This window comes from Crotalus tigris, unplaced genomic scaffold, assembly GCF_016545835.1.
Source record: "Crotalus tigris isolate CLP2741 ecotype Arizona unplaced genomic scaffold, ASM1654583v1 scf7180000019380.578012, whole genome shotgun sequence".
Lineage (NCBI taxonomy): Eukaryota > Metazoa > Chordata > Lepidosauria > Squamata > Viperidae > Crotalus > Crotalus tigris.
This window is the reverse complement of record NW_024097508.1, coordinates 396,438-416,406: the sequence shown is the minus strand read 5'-3', so window position 1 is coordinate 416,406 and position 19,969 is coordinate 396,438. Positions and strand designations below refer to the sequence as shown.

At 41.3% G+C, this 19,969-nt stretch overlaps 1 long non-coding RNA gene across 1 annotated transcript; it reads right to left on the bottom strand.

Moving 5' to 3' along the window:
- Nucleotides 1–5,978: 5,978 nt before the first annotated feature.
- Nucleotides 5,979–18,441, bottom strand: LOC120316515. Its single transcript, XR_005558990.1, has 3 exons — nucleotides 17,688–18,441; nucleotides 10,782–10,810; nucleotides 5,979–8,483 (listed from the first exon to the last, which is right to left on the bottom strand). It is a non-coding gene; the product is annotated as an uncharacterized LOC120316515 (long non-coding RNA).
- Between the last annotated feature and the right edge of the window lie 1,528 nt (nucleotides 18,442–19,969).

Sequence of the window (19,969 nt, the reverse complement as noted above, 5' to 3'; positions counted from 1 at the left end):
GAAGTAAGAAGAGGGAGGGGAAGGGTGATATGGATCCCGCTGACCTGCATGCACGAGAAGAAGTCAATCTGGTTGCTGCACAATGAGTCCCTGGGGAGGGTGGGGCCTTGCTCTGCCCCTGCGCTCTTCACACACCCCCTGCAGGCCACATTCGGTAGGGTTCGTGGAGGTTGCCACCAAGCAGCATGTTTTCAACAAACAAGTGAGCTGGGAAGGAGTGCAGCGGGGAGGAGGAAGGCGATGTCACATACCACCAGCCAGGTGGTCACGTGCCACCAGTGGTACGCCGGTTGAAAAGCCCTGTCCTATTCCACCTATTTCTATAGGTAATCTCTGTTCTATATCTTTAACAGAATAACAGAATTGGAAGGACTGTGGCGATCTTCTAGTCCAGTGATGGCAAACCTTTTAGAGACTGAGTGCCCAAACTGCAACCCAAAACCACTTATGTATCGTCGGGTGCCAGGTGGGTATGGCCCATTGGGTGGGTGTGACCCATTGGGTGGGTGTGACCCATTGGGTGGGTGTGACCCATTGGGTGGATGTGGCCAATTGGGTGGGCATGGCTGCGGTGATAACGGCAGACTGGGTGGGACTAAAAATTTCAATCAATCAATTCCAACTTCACGAGATTTTTTTTCCCATGAGAAGTTGAAATTGATTGATTGAACCTTTTTTTTTCTATATGGCAGCGGAGGCCTAAAGGTTTTATAAAACCCAGCTGAAGGCCTAGGACTGGGGTGACGATGTGCGTGTCCACAGCGAGTGCTCTGCGTGCCATGGTTCTAGTCCAACACCCTGCCCTGTACCATTTCATACAAATGATTGTCCAATTTCTTCTTAAAAATCTCCAGTGATGGAGCAACCACAACTTTTGAAGGCAAGCTGTTCCACTGGTTAATTGTTCTGTCAGGAAATTTCTCCTTACTTCTAGGTTGGTTCTTTTCTTGATTAGTTTCCATCAATTGCTTCTTGTTCTGCCTTCTGATGCTTTGGAGAACAGGCTGACCTCTATTCTTTGTGTCAGCTCCACAAATATTGGAATACTGCTATCATGTCATCCCTACTCCTTCTTTTCATTAAACTAACATACTCAATTTCTGCAACTGTTCTTCATATGTTTTAGCCTCCAATCCCGTAATCATTTTTGTTGCTCTTTTCTGCATTCTTTCCAGAGTCTTAACATCTTTTTTATATTGTGGTGACCAAAACTGGATGCAAGGCCTGGAGTCTAAAGCATATGAAGAGGCAATTACATGTGTGCCTCACTTTATAACTGCAGTGTGATTTACAACTGTTAAGGGCAGGCTACATTATGATTGGACATTGAGGACTACTTGCAATTTCTTCTATATCTTAGGATGTAATTCATCTGGATCTACAGTCTTGACTTCATTTACATTTCTTTTGCTCTCCTTGTTTATCTTTAGTCTAATTCTCTCCTTTCACTAGTGGCAAAACAGTAGATAGACTTTTCCATTTTGAGAGAAGATGTAAACATTCATTTTGCATGTTCTGCCTTCTCAAAATCATCCCTTACCACTTTCTTTCTTTCTTTCTTTTCTTTCTTTTCTTTCTTTCTTTCTTTCTTTCTTTCTTTCTTTCTTTCTTTCTTTCTTTCTTTCTTTCTTTCTTTCTTTCTTTCCTTTCTGCAAAATATTTACAACCATTTTGCCCTTCCTTCTGTTTCTGACATGTAAGTTTGTTGCTGTTTTAGACATCCCTTTAGAGTCAGCTCATTCTGAACTGAGTCTTTCTGACCGAGTTCCAACTACTTCTGGTAACTGCCGTGCATTCTTCTTTGGCTATATTCCCCTCGATACATGATTTGTTTTCTCTTCAACAATGTAGAGATCTCTGCATATATCCATGTTGGTCTTTTTTAATTTTCTCCATTTTTTCTTTCAATAGAAATTGCTAGGAATAACATTTTCAGCATATCTCTGATCTTTCCCAGATACTTTTCTCCTTCAGGATTTCAAGCCTTTGGATCTGACTTACCTTCTACTGAATTCATTGAAATATGCTCCTATGAAGCCCAGGAGGTACATCTGACTCTTTATTACTCCTCTCCTTGATATCCTAAGTCAAGGATAGCATGGTTGTTTTTTTCAAGGAGCTGTCACCATCACTTCCTCAACCAACCTCTGGTAGCTGGCTCCCTGGCTCCTTCTTCTACCTTTTGGCCAATGAAGTTGTCAGCAAGAGACAACAGGAATCTGCTAAACTTCTGAGACTTCATAGAGTTAGTTGAAATCTCCCATTGCCATTATTGCTTCTTTGCATAATTTGGTCGACTGACATGGAATGGCCCTATCTGTCTCTTCCAAGCAATAAACTCCTAGAATGATATTGGTTTTGTTTCTCTGATCTTTACCCAAACACTCTCAACAGAATTTCTATGCTCAGATTTGTGAATTTCTATTCATCCATATATGGTTTCTCTTTATATAGCATAACAAACCCTAACTTTTTATCCAGTCTGAAATCAGTGTAATGCAGTAACTACAAATATTTATATACAGTAATATAACGCCTTAATAGGAAAGGTGAAATAATGAAAGGTTAATAGGATGTGTGTGGAGGGAATGTCTGTTGCTGCAAACTACAGAACGTTTTCCTTCTGGAGTAGCAGCCCTGGCTTAAAGCCAATACTACTGAAAGATAGAATAGGGCCATTAAATAACAATGAAAAACTAAAGGGTGAGTCATATCCCCTGAATTCATATAAAAAGTGAACCTATCGGTAATTACCAGGGTGTGAATTGTTTTACCTTAATTACTTGACAGCGTTGACAGTGCTGTAATTTATGTCCTTAAGCGTCTATCTCCCAACATTAAAAGTTAATTCTATAATTAATGTAATATTAATAGTATCCTTTTAAATGTTTATAAAGAGATTTATGAGTTAATGGGATTTACAGTAACAAAACAGGAAATTCTTAACAGAAAAAAAATTCTATGAACATCAAAGCTATGCTTCAGTTTGCTTTTGTATTGCAAACTTTGTATAGCGTCTAGTTTCCATTTTCTCCCTGTAAGAACCTCTGTTGTATGACTGACACATTAATCTTACACATTAGTTCTGATCCAATTGGTGCAATAGTGTTACTGCATTCTTGGAACATCTGTGCAAATGTTCATGTCTTTAAGATAGTGACAGAGTGGATTAACGCACTTTCCTTAAATAGCCTGGGACACTGACCATCAAGACTTGGGTTAGGGATAGTTGATAGATGAAGTGGTGATCCAAAAGAAGAGTAGGAATGATGTATTTGGTTATCACAGCATAAAATCTGTTTACCGAGATTTGTACTTGTGGTAGTTTATTCCTTCTGCAAAGATAAAAAAAGTTACAAGGATGATCTTCATCTAATGGGTTTTAGTGATATCAGAGGATTTGCAGATATTATGGAGTTGTGTCAACATCTTGATCACTCTGTAGAATAGAGAATGCACCTAGCTGGCAAAATTGCAAATGCCATTTTCCTGTCGGCAAAGCCAACCAAGTATATGAGCACAAATGAAGTATCTGTCCTGGAAGTTTTATCCATTTCAAAGCTTGCACAGCTACTATGCCAGCTGTTCCTGGACCATGTGTCCATGGACAAAGTAACTGAGCATGCTTACAAGGGATACAGCAGTTTGAACTTTTCAAGATGTGATTTGTTTGTGCTACCACTTGCAAAGTGCTTCTTTTGAATGGTTTGCATAACTCTACAAATTAGCTTCTTGGTATATATTTATGCTGAGCGCAGTGAAACCAGAAAAATAATGTCTAAAATGTAAAGAAGACTGCTGAGCCTGAGTGGAATTCATTATTGAGCCTATTGAGGAAGGTGACCAAAAATGTTTTTTCCCCAGCTATATTCTCAGTATTGTCCAGCTGAACTGCTTTAGGTACCCCAGGTTTCTTATGCCCTGACCCTATCAGAATTAATTGCATGCTTCACAGCTTGCTATGATAAAGTTTATCCAATTATATTAGCAGGTGTGTCCAAATCTTGTCTATAAACAGGTAGTCCTTTACTTTGATTGGTCACTTAGCAAGTGTTCCAAGTTATGATGAACACTGAAAAAGGGACTTACAACCCAGATTTGAGGTTCTGATGTCTAGAATCTCTGTAGTCATATGGATGCTCAACAGCTAGCCCACGTTTAAGGCTGTTTGCAATGCTCCATGGACTACTTACAGTTTCCAGCAAAAAGAGCTCCACAGTGAACAATGGGTTTGCTTAATGATTGCAGGGTTCACTTAGCAACCATTGTGTTTGCTTTATGATCACAGTGTTCACTTAATAACTGCTGCAAAAAAGGTTGTAAAATTGGGTGCAGCCACATGGTCTTTATGAGCCTTCACAATTTACAACCAAACTTTAAGAATTCATTAGTCATAAGTTGAGGACTACCTTTAGTTGTTTTGCAGAAATTTTAATTGTTGAGACCCAATGAAGTAAATAAAGTCACTGGACAGGTTCAATCAATCACGTTGCCTATTTTGGCTTGTTAGATTTAGGGCATCTACCAACCTTTATGAAAGAAGTAATAAACAAGCTGTTATCCTATTCAGAATCTAGCCATGGTGATCCAAGCCAGTTACTAAACTCTCTTCTTGATCAGCTCTAAGCAATTTGAGATGAAGTTAATCTTCCAGATCCATTTCAATCCTTTTACGTTTATACTTGTGCTAAAAATTTAGTTATCCCAGTGATTTTTGCCCAGAGATTGTTGAGCACAATTCTATTGCTTCTCTTGGACTTTGCAGTATTGTTTAATATTTCAACGAAAACATTTTTCTGTACCAAAAATGTAAATTGACAGAGGCGTATTTCAGCTTGGAGCTCCATTTTATCTTTTATGTTTATGAAACTATGGAGCACATCATTTGGGGATGTGAACTGAGATGTCATCAATATGTAGTTTACGTCCAATTTTCTCTCCCTTTTTCTTCTAATCTAGGTAAACCATTAGATGTCTTGAACTAATGCATGATTAATTGGATGAGGCCTTATGTTGAAATTTGGTAGGGACAAGATGGTGGCTGCCCAAGTGAGTGATGTTGAAGCTATTCTGGAAAGTGTTTATCTTTGAAAAATAAAGTTGGTAATTTGGTTCCTGGATGCATTACTGTAAGGACCCACCTCAATCAGTTCTCCCAAGAAAGCAGAACTTTTTAAACGGCATCATTTCAAAAGGAACTTTTATTGGGAGGTTTGACAGCAGGAATAGAAGGCAGGATCTGAAGGTTTCCCATGCGAATCAAGTAATTAAAAGTGTCCATAGTAACCCCACCCTGTCCATCTGGACGGTTCAAACAGGCCAATCTGTGGGTGTGGAAACAATGTGAGAACAGAGTGATAAGGCACCACTTGCAAGGCTGTTAGGTGTCTGCGCCGTTTCTTCCGCGCTCGGAGATAAGGCAGATGGCCGGAGATATATTCCATTCTCACCCCATTAGAGACACATCAAAGAGGATAGAGCAAGAGACAGAGCAAAGTAAATACACATTGGTACCTTAAGCTTCCCCCTCCCCCCCAAAAAATGGCAGAACCCAAAAAGAACAAGAAATCCCATGCACGCAGAACATAGGGTTCTAACAATTACTGTCATTGGGTTAGTTAAAACATCAACTTAGGCTAAAACACCAGCTACAAGCTTTCTATATATACTCTGGTAACCTCTCATCTGAATGTATCATACACAGTTATCTTTTTTTTGTCAATGTATTAGACAGAACAGGGGTCAGCACATTTAGCATGTTGAAAGCATGTTATAAGCATGAAATGATTCCCAGAAGGTAGTGACCAATATACCAGAAGGAAAAGCAATATTCAAAACACAAATGTAGCAGAAATCAAACAAAGCACTGAACTGCAGTCAGCATAAAGAGGAACGAAGCTACCCTTAAAAAAAGGAATGTAAGAACATTAGGTAAATTTCCATTCACTCCTGGGAAGAAAGGAAGAATAAGAATGAAATTCAAGATAATCTGCTTTTATTCTCTTTAATGACAGAAGGGAATTTTGTCAGGTTTTCAGGATTCTAATATTGTACCCTACAACCATAGAGTTCCAGTAGTATTTGTAGTATTTCTTTCTTGAAGTGGCCTTCTTTGAAGTGATGATAGTCATTTATCACTTTGTTTTCTGAGAATGTGTCTAGGGCCTTAAGTCATTGTGATAAGATTGTGCAAAACTGACAACTGTTGCACCTCCCTATAAAATATTCCAGAAAACATGGTAACATTGTTCTTCTGGATTGCATTAATTCAGAAACTATAGGGAACCATCCTGTAGTTTTCAAGCAATAAATCTTCCACAATGAGAAATAGTTAATGATGTTCTAGATATAGTGAGATACCCAACTTCCAAATATAGCTGCAAATTACTATTGAATTAGCTAATAAAATAATGTGATAACATCGCTTCTATATTACCTGTTACTCTATTTCTAGGCTCAGTTCAAATATTGACAATGGTGTTTAATGTCCTGAAGGCATGAGACAGATGGTTGGCTTATGAAAGAGATGAGAATGAGCATGACAAATAAACAAATAAACATACCTTTATTGTTAATATCAAAACATGGTAACTATGTAAGACAGTTAATAGTTTCCCTGCAAGCAGAAATGGTAAATTAGAATTTATTCCAATTCAGTTCTGAAAGCCTTCATGCTCTTTTCACCTTCTCCAAAATGAGGCTCTTACCAAAATTCTGTGCAATATCTTTTGTTGTAACTTCTCTCAAAATTTTAATATTCCAAAATGTATTGCTTTCCACCCAATATTTGGTTAATTTTCACATATTGATTGTACTTCTTAGTTGAGGTTTTGAATAGTATTTTAACATACCAAAATACTTTTCAAAACTACAATTAAAAATAATAATTTATGCGTGAAAATTAACCAAATATTGGGTGGAAAGCATTAAAATGGGTAAAGAATGAATGTGTCATGGTTCTAATAGATGATACCAATTAAAGAACTTCAAGGCAAGAGTTCTTCCTTAAAGAACATTTTATTCAGGAAACAAAGTATCGGCACTACATAGTTGAACTCAAAACTAAATTCCCTTCCCCCAGATACAAAGTAACAAGTTGCAATCCCCACCCCCATGAAGCAGTCATAGATCACATTCTCCAATTAGCCTGAAGCGCGGGCTTCCTCTCCAGCTCCTCAGCCTGCCAAAACGTTATCGGTTTGCGTCCTTGAATTCCCATGAAGCTGCATTATTGTTATGGCTATTTGAGCTCAAGCATTCACCCCATCCCTCCTTTTACATCTGATTTCTAAACAGCAGAAAAAGCAAGCTGTAAGCAGAGTAAAAATGGCTGCAATTTCCCTTAGTTGTCAGAGTGGGAACATCCATTGTCACAGTGTTGACAGAATGCAGTTCCTATAAAATATTATAGGAAGATGGAAGCCTCCTTTTGTCCAACTCTGATTTCTGCAGATAGTTGACAAACAAGTATTTTGCAAACTTGTTCTGGCAAGATCTCATGAAAGGAAGAATTGACTAAGTATTTTTGGAATTTCCCAAATGAATAAAATCTGTGAAACTGGAAAATGATGGTGCTTTCTTGTGAAAGCATTTCTTTATAAATGAACCTTCATTTAATTAACTACTATCAGAAAAACAAGCATAGACAATTGTCTCTTTTTGGTTACTATCGAAGTAGATGCAGTATAAAAGGAAAGATTATTTTGAATTGTGTTCAACACCTGGTGGCTACATGGGCTAGGCTCCAGATTCCTAATTTAGAGTCCTATAGATTCCTAGTTTAGCCTGCAGTCCTGGATGTTCTGGTTGTCTTCTATACAAGTATTAATCAGGTCCAACTAAACTAAACTTTTCTGAAACCAGCCAAAGTCAGCTAAGTGCTGTCATTTGCTTGATTTCTTAAGTGGCTTAATTGACATATTATGTCATAGAAATTAATACAGAAATGATGGAACTATATTTAGTATAGAAATTAATCTTAATTCTCCAACCCAACTTTTATAGGCTGATAGCCAGCTAATAAAGCAGAAGAGAGCACAATGAGGTGCTTTTGGTGGCTCTGCTGGCAGTTACAGAAATCTGTTTTCCCCTCCCTGGATTCTGTGAAATAGTTTTGTAGGAATGTGTAATCAAGTTTTTACTTCACAGTATTTTAATTGAATTTTCTTCTTTAACAAATAATTTTAAAATTATAATCCATTCACTAGCAGCAATATTTCTATTGATAACAATTATTCAATTTAAACTTCGTGACTATGATCATAGCTGCAAATTAGTTATGTAAAAATAATTCTGCAAATAATCTTATTTGTGTACATTCAGTTAATTGAGTTGAAAATGCATTTTCATCTCAAAATACATTTTATAAACTTTAAAAACTTCCTGACCAACATTTTAAGAGTCTTGGTTTCAGAAATGTGTAAATTGATAAAACAGAAAGATGTGGAATGAATCTATGACATGTACATTCTTGTCCAAGTAACCTGTAACAATCAGAAATAGAAATGTGTTGATCTGAATTCTTCAAAGCATCCTTTTTATATCTGAACTAATGTCAGTATTTTAATAGCATTGTTTCATACTTTTTCTCAATTTAGGTATGTTTTAAAATTTATACTGCCATTACTGAATATAAGTTTTCTTTGGTTAATCTACAAATGATAATGGAAACTTGTAATGAAAAATAATTATAGAAGTGCAAAGTTGACCCAAAACTTGGGATTTTTAAAACGTAGTGTTGATAGCCTTACAATACAAACAACTACCTTTAAATAAATTTGTTTCTGCCCCAATGATTACAGATTCTCTAGAACAGCCTCACATTTTGGGGGCAATGAATTCCATTTGCCAACTCATTTGTTTGCCTGGGACCACATTCTGTGACAGCCAGGCTCATCTTATCTCCATTTTGAATATTAATGAATGGTGTTTTCCTGGTTTTTAAGGCCATCCAGTCAAAGTTCACATTATGAAGGCCCATTGTTGGTAATGCAACAATTAAAGCTACCTAGCTCTCCTGCTGAAAACAATCAGATTAACTGAATTGTGCCCATTTTATTTTATTGTAATTAGAATAGAATCCTTTCAGACAATTAACTTGCTTTCTGTTGGTTTCTTTTTCTCCCTTAGCACAGTGATGTAATGTGAATAATTCAAATGATTCATTCAATCTGTAAGCTAGAAATAGTCTTGTGTTGTGTTACTTCTAGGCATATAATACAAAATATCCACAAACATATTAATGAAATAGTTCATATCAATTTCTATATGTGCCTAATATTATTTTTAACAAACTTTTAACCAAAATGTATATATTTAATATGCATTTGGGCACAAGAGGGAATGTAGGCCTAGTTAAAGAGCCAGAGGTGGCATCTCCATCAGGAAGGAAGGATGTCTGTCTTGTCAAAGGAAATGCTTGATTTTTACTTTTTTTCATGTTGTGAGGTTTGTACTTGTGTGTGGTACCTTTGGGTCGTTACAAAGAACCATCTGAATTTTCTTCATGCTTGCTCTAAAGCCACCATAGAAAAAAGCATAAAGAAAAAACAGCTTTAGGGGAAAATAATCTAATAAAGCTACTTCTGAAACATCCAATTGTGTTTTCTATACTATGATTTTTAAAAAAAGGGGGGGGCAGGGCCACTCTTTAACAGCTAGATTTAGAGAGATTTGGGAATGGTTTTTTGACAATAAATGATGACAAGAGTTATATTGCTCACAGGTAAACACAAATACCCAGTGCTTTTTTTGTAAAAAAAAAAAAAAAAAAAAAGGTGCCCGAACTCACACACATCATACAACCCGCCTTGCCTACCCTACAAGGTTCCATCCAAAAAAGGTGCTGGAACTCCGTTCTGGGCGTTCTATGAGAAAAAAAGCCCTGCAAATACCACCAAACCAATCCTTTTCTACATTACACCTATATTTTTCAACCCTGGCAATTGCCTGCAGGGTTGCCTGTTATTTAATTTCCTGAAGAGAAAGTGAGGATTCTTTGCCCCCCAATTACTACTTCTCTTTTCATGTCCCATTCCACAGCTCCCCAATCCCATGCCTTCTGTTTGTTTTTTTTATTAAAAGTTTTAAAGATTTTATACAGTATATACCCAAATCCCTCCCACCCCTCCCCCCTCCCCCACTTCCCAGAGCTGATTACAAGGTTACACATAAACAATCATAATCTAACTAACATTACCCAACTATACTAACAATCAAATCCATAACATACTTTAACTCCTTTTCAAGATAAATATTAACAAATTAAAAATAATAATAATAATATAGTTAAACCATAATATTAAAAATAATATAAATTCAACCATATTAAACTATTAATAATAATCTAAAATTTACTCATAAGCTAGATAATACTTTTTAGTCTCATATTTATTCTGAATATAATCTATCCATCTTCTCCAAACCGAAATATATCTTTCTTGTGAATAGTCCTTCAAATAAGCGGAGATTTTTGCCATTTCTGCTAAATTAGACACCTTAAGTATCCATTCTTCCATAGTAGGCAAAGAATCTTTCTTCCAATATTGCAGCTGTTATAAGATTCAACATCAAATTAATTTCTTTAACATCAAAATCTACAATAACACCTAACAAAAATAATTGCGGCGTGAACTTTATCTTTCTCTTAAAAATCTTTTTAATATTCCACCAAATCTTAATCCAAAAAACTTTGATATTTCTACAAGTCCACCAAATATGAAAATAAGTTGCATCTAAGCTTCCACATCTCCAACATTTGGGCTGTAAATTAGGATACATACCGGACAGCTTTTGAGGATCCAAATGCCACCTATAAAACATTTTATTCAGTTTGTTTTAAAGACTGATTTTAATGCAGCATTAAATCAACCTGTTTAATTACAAGTTTAAGAACAGTAGACAAGTTTTGGGGTGGGGACTTTTTTCATTGTAAGTGGTCCTTCCCACTTCACGTTGTACCATCAACACTTGTCAGTTGTTTTTAGAGCAAATTTTCAACATGGGTTTAGCACTCTTCTGAGTAGGATTAGGATTCCCACATGATGCCTTCTTTTGAAATTTATTTGGAATATAAGAAACTAGACACCAATAGAAAGAGGACTGTACTACTGAAGGATGGGAAGCTTTCCTTCTCTCGCATATAATACCCAATTTTTAAGTGCAAGAAAGCTATATCCGAGTCATGAACTTGTTTCTAAATTTAATAAGAGCCGTGGTGGTGCAGTGGTTAGAAGGGGCGTTGTCTTACCTGAACGCCTTTTCTCAGCAGGATGATGTAGAGTCCAATGGATGGGTTCTATGACAGCCTTCCTGCCCGGCAGACTGGGTAAAAACTTTGGCCACACCCCTTCCTTTGGGCGTGACCCCAGTTTTGACTTAGGCGAGAAACTTTGTTGGAATTAATATTGCAGCTCTTTATTATATACCTGCCCAGACCTAACCCCTGGGTGGGCTTGGACTCTACATCATCCTGCTGAGAAAAGGCGTTCAGGTAAGACAACGCCCCTTCTCCAGCAGGATAGCTGTAGAGTCCAATGGATGGGACATACCAAAGCCCTCATGTCCCCCTGGGAGGGAATGTCTAGGCTACCGAATTCTGAGCAGATACGACTTGCTGTAGCACTCTTCTACCAAAGGCAGCATCTGATGCGGCAAGGGAGTCTAAACGGTAATGCCGAATGAAGACAGACGGTGAAGACCAAGTTGCTGCCTTGCAAATTTCTTCTACCGGTGCTTGTGTTAGCCATGCCGCAGATGTGGCTGCGCTCTGTGTTGAATGGGCAGTCACATTTGTGGGTACTGGCAGTTCCTGCGAGACGTAGGCTTGGGCTATGCAGGCTCTGATCCACCTACCTATGGTGGAAGAAGACACCTTCTTTCCCATAGTCGATGGTTGAAAGGAAACAAATAATGCCTCTGTCTTGCGGAAGGCCGAAGTGCGTTTCACATAGAAACACAGTGCTCTACGTACGTCCAGCTTGTGCCATCTATGCTCTAGCCTATGTTTGGGTTTTGGGCAGAAATCAGGAAGAGTCAGTTCCTGAGATCTGTGAAAGATGCTGTTTACTTTCGGAATGAAGGCCGGGTCTGGCCTAAGAACGACCTTGTCCTTGAAAAAGGTACACAGATCCTTCCTTACTGACAGTGCCGCCAGTTCTGAAATTCTCCTTGCTGAAGTAATTGCCACCAGAAAGGCTACCTTCAGCGATAGATGATGAAGGGAACATGATTCAAGAGGCTCAAAGGGTGCTGATGTCAAGGCTAGAAGGACTTTAGGCAAGTTCCAAGACGGGTACCTGTGTATGACGGGGGGTCTTGTGTTGGTCGCCCCTTTTAAAAAGGCGTTAATCGCTGGATGTTGCGCTAGGGAGGTTAAGTTGTCGCAGGCGAGTACAGTAGAGAGAGCCGATATCTGTCTGCGAATAGTGTTGACTGATAGGCCCTTATTAAGACCCTCCAAGAGATAATCTAGAATATTGGGGATAGATGCTGCAGCTGGATCTAGGCGAAGAGAAACGCACCACCTACAAAACCCTTTCCATGTAGCATCGTAAATCCTGTTCGTGGACGCTCTTCGTGATGCTTGCATGATCGATATCACCCCTGCCGAGTAAGATTGCTTGGCTAAACTTTGCTGCTCAAATGCCAAGCGGCTAGTTGTAGCCACTGGGGATCTGGGTGCACAAACTTGCCCTGGCTGAGAATTACTCTGTCCGGGGGGATCCTCCACGGGGGTGATATCGAAAGGTCCACGAGGTCGGCAAACCATGGGCGCCGTGGCCAATGCGGGGCAATGCAGACTATCTCTGCGCCTTCCAGAATCAACTTGCGTATGGTCGCCGGTATTAAGGGCAACGGTGGAAAGGCGTACAGGAGATGCGCCGGCCACCGACACCTGAGAGCATCCGTTCCCTCCGACCCCGGAGACGGGAATCTGGAGAAGAACCTGGGGAGTTGTGTGTTCCTGTGATTAGCAAATAGGTCCAGATGCGGTTGCCCGAATCTCCGGGAGATCTCCTCGAACAGAGCCGGATCCAGGCGCCATTCCGACTGATCCAACCTGGCTCTGCTCAGGGAGTCTGCCTGGGTATTTGTCTCCCCTGAGATGTGTTCTGCTCTGATGGAACTCACATTGGTTTCTGCCCACCGAGCCAGAGCTAATGCCTTCTTCATTAGTTCCGCTGATCGCGTTCCCCCCTCCTTGTTTACATGTGCCTTGGCTGCTACATTGTCTGTTAATACGAGGACGTGCCTCCTTGTTACTAGGTGTGAGAAATGACGTAGAACCAGGTGGATGGCCCAGAGCTCTAGCCAATTGATGCTGTGTGAAAGGTCCTTCTGGTCCCACTGGCCCTGTGCTATCTGGGTTCCCAGGTGGGCTCCCCATCCGAACAGGCTCGCGTCTGTCGTGAGCGTGACCCTGTTCGGCTCCTTGAATATGCTCCCCTTGAGTATCTTGGGAGATATCCACCATTTCAGTGATCTCATCACCTGTACTGGTACCAAGACCTTCCTGTTGGATGTGCTGAGTTTCCTCCTCTGGTAGGGTAGGAGGAACCACTGCAACTCCCTCGAGTGGAGCCTTGCCCATGGTATAATGCCCATGCAAGATATCATCTTTCCCAGGAGTTTCGAGAGCTGTATCAGGGGCACTCTCCTGATTCTCTGAATTTGGTGAACTAGTTTGGATATGCTGATTTGTCGTTCCTGGGAAAGGTATGCCCTGCACTGTGACGAGTCTATCACTGCGCCTAGGTGTTGCAGTCTCCTTGAGGGAGTGAGATGACTCTTGACTAAATTGACCGAGAATCCATGCCCCTGTAGGGTTCGGATTGTGGTCAAGCAATCTGCCTTTGCTTGTTCCTGAGATCTGGACTGAATCAAGATGTCGTCCAGATAGAACTGTACGCGAACCGGCATCAGCCTGAGATGGGCCGCTATTACAGCTAGGATCTTGGTAAATACCCTTGGCGCTGAGGATAGCCCGAAGGATAGGGCCCTGTATTGGTAATGCCGGCCCGCGTAGGTAAATCTGAGGAATTTCCGGTAACTGGGATGAATGGGAATGTGTAGGTACGCCTCTGTTAGATCTATTGAGGATAGTAGATCGTCTTCCCTGATGCTGGCTAGGATGGATTTCAAGGAGTGCATCTTGAACCTCCTGTATTTTATGTGATAATTCAGGCCCTTCAGGTCCAATATTGCTCTCCATCCTCCTGATGTCTTTGGGATAACGAAGAGGATGGAATAGAATCCTCTTCCTTCCTCTCCCTTTGGTACCCCCTCTATGGCTTGAATTGACAGGTGAGCTATGGCCAAAGTTAGCAACCTTGCCTTGTGTACCTTTCTGGAGATGGGGCATCTGATGAACCGGTTTGGTGGGGGAGAACAGAAGTCTAAGGTCAGACCATGTCTGATCGTCTCCAAGACCCAGGCGTCGGTAGTGGTCTGCTCCCAGACCTCGATGAAATTTCCTAACCGACCTCCGATGGGAGTGTCCTGTTTGGCGTCAGTTGGTGCGCTTAAAGGATCTGCCTCCCGATCCCCTATATGGACATCTGGGCTGGAACTGGCCTCTGGCTCCCGTGTTTTGGCGATCCTGGGGTCGATCCTGTCTCGGGTAGAAGGATCGTGAGCCTCTGGGCCAGTCCCAGGATTGCCCTGCCCGAAAGGGCTGCCTCCATTCCCAGGGGCTTCCTGGGCGGGATCCCTGTCTCCGGAAGTCTTGACTGCTTCTCCTATCAAACTTCTTTGATGGGTGTACTAAGATCTTCCTCTTATCTCTGCCCTCGCTGACATGCGGGTCCAGTATGGATCCAAATAGGAATGCCCCGCTGTATTTGGACGTCGAGAGACGCCACTTGGACCTCAGGTCTGTCTTCCAATTTTTGAGCCATAGTAGTCTACGCGAGGCCACTGTAGCCGCAATGGATCTTGCCGCGTACTTTGTTGCATACAGTGACGCGTCAGCCATGAACTGAGAGGCTGCGAGGAGCTTGGCCAATGTTTGGTGTACTCTGACCTGATCTGGAGGCACCGTGCTTTGCAGTTCCCTCAGCCACATAATACAGGCCCTCGCGAAGAATGATGATGAAGTGGCTGCTTTGGCCGCCCAGGCTGCAGCCATGTGGGAACGGCGGAGGGAGTGTTCATATTTCTTTTCTTCAGGTTTCAAGGCCTCCGCCATGTCTCCTGGAATCGCGGAGGTAGAAAATAAAGAGATCAAGGGGTTATCTAGCGTAGGAACCTCTAACATGTTCGAGAAGGAGGGAGAGAGATTGAAAAGCTTTCTTTCCATGCTATTGGGTGCCGGTGGGCTTGCAAGGGAGGACCATTGTTCCTCTACCGTGATCATGAAGACCTCCGGACATGGAATGTACTTATCCTGTGGGACCTTTTTGGCAAATAGAGGATTGGCCTCCTTGCTTGTAGAGGGCTTCTCTTCCTGTACTGATGTCAGGCTGACCGTGGAGACTGCCTTTATCAGAAGTGATTTGAGGAGCGCTGGGTCAAAGAGGCCAGAGCTCGTCGCCTGCTCAGGTGCAGTCTCCTCATCCTCCGAAAGGGGCATGTCTGACATATCAAGGTCTAATGAGTCACCCTCTCCTATTTGAGAGGAAGTCTCAGAAATGTTGGTAGGGGGCGGCCTAGTTCATCCCTTATGGGGTGTGTGAAAGGCCACTTGCTCCTTAGAAGCCATGAACTGGGAAAAGGCATCCTGCATGAATGCCTGAAATTGTGCCGACCATATGTTCTCCTGCGCTTTGTCGCTGGAGTGACACACTGGAGTGTGGTCGGGTGAAGAAGCTGGTGAGGAGGGATTGGAGGAATCCAACTGTTCAGTTTCCCCAGGAGGAGACCAAGTTTTGAGAACTTCCTGGGCAGTAGGTTCTGAGCTGGGTGCCACCAATGGGACAGGGGAAACTGTACTTGTCCCATTGGAATTGGTTCTCTGTGCCCTGGTAATTTGTCGTTCTAAAGCCAAATGTCTCCTCAAAGCCTCTCGCTCAGCCGTTTTAGATTGTCCCTTCTGAGTAAGGTGCTTTGTTTTAGCCTTCTTCTTCCCCCCCACCTCTGGTTCAGAAGATCTGCATTTTTGTTGCTGTTGTGGGGGGGACGATTGAGGGACCTGTGTGACTGAATACGAGACGTTGTCTGCCATTGTGCCAGGCACCCCGAGTAGGCAATGCCTGGAATGGGGGAATAAGGTACGCAGATCAGATGCAGATACTTGGGGCTGATGCCCTCTTCTGCCTATACGAACAATGGCCGGACAGACAGGATTCTTTGGACAGGAGATCCTGCAAGGCAGTGACTAAAGGTCACTATAGGAACAGTTAGGGAAATTATTCCTCCTCACCTCCTCACCTAATCCAAGGACGTTCCAGTCCTGACACGACACGATATAACTGGTGACTGTATCTCCCCCAATCTGTGACTGTAAAAACAGACCACGTTCAAATTGATGGCAGTTTGTCTATTTTTCCCTCTTCCCTCTTTGTAATGCAAGTAGACTCCTCCGGATGGCGAAAACCCCACCCACAATGGAATGGCGGGTTAATCTGCTCGTTCAAAATGGCGAATTAGAGGAGGCCACTCCCCCCAAACAAAGCCTATGGAGACCACGAGGCTCACAATGGCGGCTCTTAGTTGCCGGCTCTGAAATCTTCCTGTCCTCCCTGCGTGCCGGTAGGAGGAAAAAGGCAAGGAAGGAGGCGAACGCCGGTTAAAACGGCCCTTTCGGGCTTTAAAAAGGGGGGGGGAGGGAAACTCTCCCCTGAAGTGGCGAACGGCGCCGCGGCTCTGTCGGCCGGTCCGGCCGCAATTATCCGCGCCGATCAGCTGCAGCAATTCTTTTCGCGCCGATCAGCTGTTTGGCGCCGAGCCTAGCCCCGGCTCTATCGCCGATCGGGCTGTGATCCCCGCGCCAATCAGCTGATTAATGTGCTGGGGGTCGGCGAACGACCCGGTGAGCCCCCCGAACCCCTTGGCTAGCCGCCCTAGACCCTGGGGATACGCTCACCGCTCCGACGATCCTCCGGTGGATGGAGATCTGGAAATAGCTCGGGGCCCGAGCCAGCTGCTAAAGATTTTCCTTATCTGCCAATTTAGTCTAGAAATTTAGTCTGGGAAGAGGGAGATTTTGTCTTTTTTTATGAATCTTTCAAGAGCTGATTCTCACACTGCTACCGGGCTTCGAGACTGAGTCAAAACTGGGGTCACGCCCAAAGGAAGGGGTGTGGCCAAAGTTTTTACCCAGTCTGCCGGGCAGGAAGGCTGTCATAGAACCTATCCATTGGACTCTACAGCCATCCTGCTGGAGAATTCAGTATTGCAGGCTAATTCTGCTGACTGCCAACTGCCAGTGGTTTGGCAGTTCAATTCTCACCGGCTCAAGGTTTACTCAGCCTTCCATCCTTCCGAGGTCAGTAAAATGAGGACCCAGATTGTTGGGGGAAATAGGCTGATTCTGTAAACATCTTAGAGAGGAATATACAACATTATGAAGCGGTATATAAATCTAAGTGCTATTGCTATTGCTAATTTTCCCTTGATTTCCCCCCCTCCCCAAACATCTGGGAGAAATGGTGCAAGATTATAAAAGTCTTCTGTGTTTTCCTCAAATGAAATCTGAATACAGACAAATATTTTAGTAATGATTGTTAAGTTGTAAAAGAATAATTTACCTGTATGGTCAGCAGGTGGTGCTGTATTTATGATGTAGCTATATTTATAACCATAAATATATTTATACAAGCCAGTTGGGTGTATTTCTTCTTGCTGACTCATTTTCTTTCCTTTCCTCTCTGCTGAGCTACATGCAGGTGAGAAACTTCCCTTTCCACAGGTGTTGACCTCATAGAGTATCTCCTCCGGTGCCTTTATTCTGGACCACTCCCAACCAAACAGAATAGAATGAAAGGTTAAAGTCAAACTTCAAAGCAATAAAATAACATCTTAGTATTTTCATTCAGTGTGGTCAAGCATATTTTATCTTAAGAATAAAGGTTATTGAATACATAACCACATAGTTTAAATTCCCTTGCATCAGTGCTCCTCTTTGGATATATAACATTCATGCTGTCTCCATGCAGGACCTTTTATTTCATGTTGATTTGCTTTCCTTGCCTCCAGTTTGGTGTAATATTCATCTAGGAATCTGACATTTCTTTCAGTGAGCTTAGAGTTACATCTCTGCTGATCTATTATCTTGATCTGACTGCTTTTTCTTTTAGAAAAACAAAGATTGGAGTGACAAAACAAGTTGGATCTTTCTAGATTAAAAAAAGGCTCTTGACAATTTGAACTAGACTTTCTTGTTTAAAATTTTTGGGACATATGAACTTTGGTGAGAATTTCAAATGAATAAAATCAATTTATACTTTGCAAAATGTATAACTATAAATGGAGAATTAAAAAATATTGTGAGATATAGAAAGTGACAAGACAAGGATGTCCCTTTATATACATATACATATATACATATATACATATATATATATATATATATATATATATATATATATATATATATATATATATATATATATATATTGCTGAGCTTTCGTTAACAACCTGCTAACATCATCAGAGCAAAGGGCTAAATGGGGGGGGGAGTATGTACATAAATTTACATAACAGTTAAACAACGGTTGCAGTGAGGCATGTGCACATGCACAAAGCTCTTAAAGGCATAAAGCAGTCAGTCTCAAGACTGAGCGCGAAGCCCTAAGAACCTCGTGCCGAACAGCTGATAGGCGCGCTGGATCTACACGCCAAACAGCTGACAAGTGCGACTTTTGAATATGGTCTTGAGACTGACTGCAATGGCAAAAAAGTCGTGATACATCATGACACATCATGTGACATTGCGAGTTTGACACCCCTGCTGAATACCATTCCAGATAAGTTGCTGTCCAATCTCTTCTTAAAAGCCTCCAGTGAAGGAGCACCCACAACTTCTGAAGATAAGCTGTTGTTCTATTAGGAAATTACTTCTTAGTTCTAGGTTGCTTCTTTCTTTGATCAGTTGTCCTTTGGAAAATAGGTTGACCACCTCTTCTTTGTGGTAGCCTCTCAAATATTAGAACACTGCTATCATGTCACTCTTACTTCTTCTTTTCACTAAGCATACCCAATTCCTACAACTGTTCTTCATATGTATTAGCCTCCAGCCTTCTAATCATCTTTGTTGCTCTTTTCTGCTCTCTTTCCAGAGTCTCTACATCTTTTTTATAACATGGTGACCAAACTAGATGCAGTATTCTAAGTGTGGTCTTATCAAGGCATTATAAGTGGTATTAACACTTCAAATGATCTTGATTCTATCCCTCTGTTATTGCAGCCTAGAACTATATTGGCTTTTCTGACTGCTGCAAACACTGCTGGCTCATATTTAAGTGATTGTCCACCAGGACTCCGAGATTCCTCTGTTACTGCTATTTAGTCAAGTTTCACATAATCTGTACCTATACATTTGATTTTTTTTTTTTGTAAAAAAGTAAGTGTAAAACCTTACTTTTCTCACCACTGAATTTCATTTTGTTACATAGGGGCCAGTGTTGAAGTCTGTCAAGATCCATCTGGATCTTGATCCTATCTTCTGAAATCCTGGCTATTCCTGCCAATTTAATGTTGTCTGCAAATTTGATGAGTTCCCCTTCTATTCCCTAATCTAAATCATTTATGAAGATGTTGAAGAGTTGTTGGGCCTAAAATGGAACCTTGGGGTACCCCACTGCTTACTTACTTCCATGTAGAAGAAGAACATCATTCTGTCCGTGTAGAAGAACATCGTTCTTGCTCACTTGTTTCTCTCTCACTTGTTGTCCCTAGCACATACAACTGGAAGTCAGACCAATTTAATTTAGTGAGTCTTTCACTCAGGACTGCTACATTGATCTGACATGTCCTGTAATCATATCTACATGAAATATATTTAACTGAATAAGCTCAACTGGTCTGTTTG